Below are 5,066 nucleotides of genomic sequence, written 5' to 3'. Positions count from 1 at the left end.
GTCGCTATAGATGACGCCGCTAAATTTTGCGGCCTTTTTTTTCTCAAAAACGCCGCTAAAGATCATGACCTTTAGTGGCGCTTTCCCCAAAAACACCGCTAAAGGTCATGACATTTAGCGGCGCTTTTCCCAAAAACGCCACAAAAGACATGATCTTTAGCGACGCTTTCCCCAAAAACGCCACTAAAGACCATATATATTTCAACTTCCTTTGTAATCATTTCATATTCATATTCTTACCTTAAATGATCATACAAAATTTAAATAACCTAACAATGGACACATTTTAAATTGTTTTGAGTTAAAAAAAATTAATAAGAGAACTTTTCATTTGATCAAAATGTTCATAATCAATCTTTGAAAACCCAATCTAATGACTACAATACACTTTCTTCTAAAAAGTAAAATCTTTGAAACTTCTACCGAATAAACAACATGATGTTCACTATAAGAAACTTTAACTACAAGCATACTACAATTACTTGTTAGTTTAATTCCAGTAGAGCTTCTTGATTGACCTACTCCAGACCTGCACAAGTACTTTTCAGTTGAAGTTGCTGCACCCATGGTCATACCTAAAATTGCAAAAACATAGAATCAATGAATTCATATAGAGTATAACAAATCATCTGTGAGCTTTGAAGTTCTTAAAATGCTACACAAAGAACTTACATAATTTATACATATTTATTTCTCTTTTTTTTTCGTGGCTATAGGATTTTCAAAATAATCAATGAAATTATAATAAATTCCACTTTTAGCATAAATTCAAGGGCTTATGCAACCAAAAAATCTTAAAATTTACCCTTAAATAAATCCATAGATCCCTATATTACTCCTATTAAATCCTTAACCTTTAATTTACATTCAAGTAAGTTCTAACTCTGGAAGAAAAACACACCTGGAACTCTGCATTACGATCCTCAACCAACGATGGAAGCTAAGAAAGGCAAATTTCAGCAGCCATGTCCCATGCATCCCTGGAATGTGTAGAAGAAAATTTTAAAATAAACAACTGAGAAACAAGTTGTAAAGTAAGTCAATATCCCTTGCAGTACCACATATGGTGCTGATAGATGACCAAAGAATCATACGGCTTACATTTATAATCATTGGAATCAAAACAGTAGAAATAATTGCACAAAGTACTACAATCTAAGCAATAATTAGACAGATACAGTTTTTAGTTACTTGTAAACCAAATAAGGAAAAAATGAACATTAAAGCCAATACAAATCACATTTTTTAAATTTGTAACGTTTTATTTATGTTTATATCTAGGAATTTCAAGCTCCTAAAGAATGATGATTTCATGTAAAATGGTGAATGCTATAACAATCTAAGGCTCATCCTCAATAAGGCTTCAACAGGATGACAAGTGATCCTTCTAAAACTTTAGAATATCTCTAGAAAGCCATGTGCAAGATCAGTCCTAAACTTATTAGATGTTCTTTGTCAAATGGTTGTATAAATACTAATAACAATAAAAGAAAAAGGTAAGAAAACCGACACTAAATCATGAGCCACTAAATAGAAAAGTAGAAAAAAGAAAATCTTACTGTCAGACCATAAAAAATTTTGACTTAATCTAGTTGACACTTTTGCTCTTTTTTGGGGGACTATTTATCCCTTGTTTTCAGTTCCTTTATACTATTATTTTATTTTATTTTTTTTCATTATCTATCACACACACACACACACACACAAAAAAAGCAACAACTAAAAGCACCTATAGTACAAAGCCTTTGTCTTTCTAATTTAATACTCAACTTTATTGCAGCAATCCTCAACCAACCAAAGCCAATATTCAACAGAACATGTGTTCTTAGAAGCATCTTAGGACCATACACTCAAAAAAGATACAAGAAACCTTTATAAAAAGAAAGCGAGTATGGGAGTATTTCAGACAAATAAAAATGGTAGCCATATTCTAAAAGCTTAAAGGAAAATGGGAGTATTTCAGACAATTTTGTGCAAGCTTCTTTAAAAGATATACTTACTCACCTCCAGCTGGTTGAGGAATGATACTGACATCTGCCATAAGACCCATAGTTGACACTGTATCCATATCTCTTTTCCCTTGAAGCATACTATACACCTATAAGAGGATCATCTCTTTTCCTGCACAGCTTGACACCAAAAGTGAAAATAATGAAGGCCTTTTATGACCATAATTAACAAGCAGCTCATCAAGCTAATCATATGGCAACACTCCCCAACTGTTTCCCCTTGAATTTCTTTCTTTGGATAAAAATTTAAGCTCAGGGATGATTACCATCCAAATATAAACCATTACAATTATAACATACCGTTCCATGTATTCATGAAAAAGTAAATAATAAGCATAATACGTTAATAGAAGGCGAGTAGGACCAATTTCAACACCTTTTTTCCCATAGCATTCACTCTGTTGAAGAACAGCCACTCGGGCATGACAGGAAGCCCTTGTTCCATGTTAAATACAAACTGCAAAGGTAACAGAAGTTAGGCCCATCCATGTCAAATTTAATGAAAAGCCACAGGGTGCAGATGCTAACCATGGAGGAACCTTGATCACCAGAACCAGTATAGACACATTCAAATTTAGCCACTAACATATCGTCGTAAGGCTTACCACTACATTAAGATTTCAATTTAAAAAATGGGGATTTAATAGATGATTAGAAGCAAGCAAATAAAATTAAAAGAATAGTGATAACAGCAAACTAATACTGTAAATGAATCTTATAGAAGATATAAACACAAGGCTACAGACATACAAACCTTGCGGTAAGTGGGCTGCCATAGAAGTCCTTGATAATTGGATTTCCTTTTTCATCACGAGCACCAGCATGCTGCATGTTTATATATTATAAATAAATCATATAACTGAAACATAACCCGTAATCCCCTAGAATATCAAATTCAAGTTCAGAATTAAAGGTACTTGTAGGGTGCTACTTTTCACAAACTTCTCTTTCAAGGAAAAACAGAACAAACACCTAGCTGACCAAAAAAGAAAGAACCTATGGAGTGAAGTAACATTCCATACCTGAAAAATAAGACCTGCTGTCCCACTCCATTTTGGCCTCAGTGGTCTACTAAACTCAATACCAGCTGTTACACGGCCAATGCTCAGACTGCTATTGTCGTGTTGGTTACCATGCACAAGTGTCCCTGGGGTTCTTGAATTCTTTATAAAAAAGAGAGAGAGAGAGCTCAATGTAGAAATCAACCTTCCAATTATTTAAAAAGTAAAAGCAAAGCCCACCTAGATAATTATTGTTCTAGATGTCCTCTTATCATCTCCTTCAATCCATGGGTCTGTATAGTTAATGCGGAATATAGAGTCGATTTGGCCCCTCTCTAAGGAAATATTAAGCTTTTGGTTTCTTCCAAAAAAATTTCTATGAGAATATGCAAAGCTGCATATAGGACATAACAAATGAGACAAGATAAACATCATAAAACATTGCATCAGATATATATAGAAGACTCAAATTCCTCTCCCTTTAGTCTCAAGAATAATAGGACAAAAATCAAGCAATGCTAAAGGCTCAAAGCGACATAAACAGGTCAGTGAGATGAAACATAACATTTGTATGCACAAATCAAATGGAACCGCAAAAGGAGTAAGATGAATGGCACATAAAGAATCAGCCAGGAACTAGATATGCTATGTTACCTTCCAATAAGTCCTGATAAAGGGCCACTTGTAATCCTGCAAAATTACAGATCACCTGTATAAATATAATTTAAGATATACCACAGATAAATAAGTCCGGACTTTAGTAACTAAATTAGGTAGAACATGTAGAATTGCAATTTCAACTAGCAAGACTTACCCGCTTGATATTCCACCACCAGCAGAAAAACCACCACTTGGACGTTCAACAACATTCATTACCAAATCAACTTTATCAGCATCTAAAATGTTTACAATCAAACGATAATAGACAAATAAATGCATAGAAAAGCTCTGAAAATTTCTTTACTTGCAAACTATTACCGAAAAGAAAAAAGAGAAAAAGAGAAAAAGCATGTCATGTGATGCATTTAAAATCAATTAGCATCAAATCCTGTAAAGGAAAAAACAAATGTATTCCATTGGTTTCAAGTTTTCAACAAAAGCTTTGTACTACCCTAGCAATTAAAATAAGTCTTTATGGCAACTGAAAAGTAGAAAAAAGAAAATCTTACTGTCAGACCATAATCCGGTGGACATCTTCCTGAACCTCTCGCACCGTCAAAGCAGAGTTGGCTTGGAAAGCTTTCAACGCGGTAAGGGCTTCCATTTCAAGGTCTTTCCGCTCCAACTCCTCTCCATCTTTGTTCCTGACAAGAACCTCACTTATCAAAACCCTCTCCTCGTCGTAATGACCAGCGGTAGTGGACTGTCCCTTCTGTGGCACCTCCGAGCCAGACTGGGTGGAGTCGGGAGAGTTGGGTTGAGACAGGGACAAGGAAGCGGAACATAGCAGAGGCGCATTATCAAGCTTGTAGGTCTGGGTGGTTAAAGAGAGAGACGAACAGCATAGTAGGGGAGAGTGAGTGGATGTGGTAGGAGGAAGGGAGCGATTCCTAAGGCACCTGAAATGGAAGAAAGAATAAGAGGCACCAACGAGGGAAAAATTAAGGGTTTAACGGGGGAAAATTTTGGGGATAAAATGCGTGATGTTTGAAAGAAAATATTTTTTTGTGGCGTTTTCATATAAAAACGCCACTATTGTTTACTTTTTGCTGAGTTTTTTATTGAATATAAAAAAATGTTTGAATATATGAATTTCCTTTTTAGACAAAACTTAAAATACTAATTTATTGAATTAGTAAAATTTATTTGATGATGTAATGCTGAATATATGAATTTCCTCTGTAGACAAAGCCTAAAATACTAATTTAAATTTTTGTTTTTTAGTGTTAGATTTTATAAAAAAAAATGTTGACTTTTTTTGTCACTTTTGCTCGATTTGAATATAGTATTGAAGTTGAAGCTATTAATTTCCTTTTTACTTATTTGAGAAGATAAAAACCAAAATGATAATTTATATTTTCTTTTGGTTTAATGTATAATTTGGTACCCGAGTTTG

At 34.1% G+C, this 5,066-nt stretch overlaps 1 pseudogene; it reads right to left on the bottom strand.

Annotated features, from left to right (window-relative positions):
* Positions 1-311: 311 nt before the first annotated feature.
* Positions 312-4,642, bottom strand: LOC107948138 (outer envelope protein 80, chloroplastic-like; annotated as a pseudogene).
* Positions 4,643-5,066: the final 424 nt, after the last annotated feature.

The sequence above is a fragment of the Gossypium hirsutum genome, chromosome A06 (assembly GCF_007990345.1).
Source record: "Gossypium hirsutum isolate 1008001.06 chromosome A06, Gossypium_hirsutum_v2.1, whole genome shotgun sequence".
NCBI classification, from domain to species: Eukaryota; Viridiplantae; Streptophyta; class Magnoliopsida; order Malvales; family Malvaceae; genus Gossypium; species Gossypium hirsutum.
This window is presented reverse-complemented; position numbering and strand designations above follow the sequence as displayed.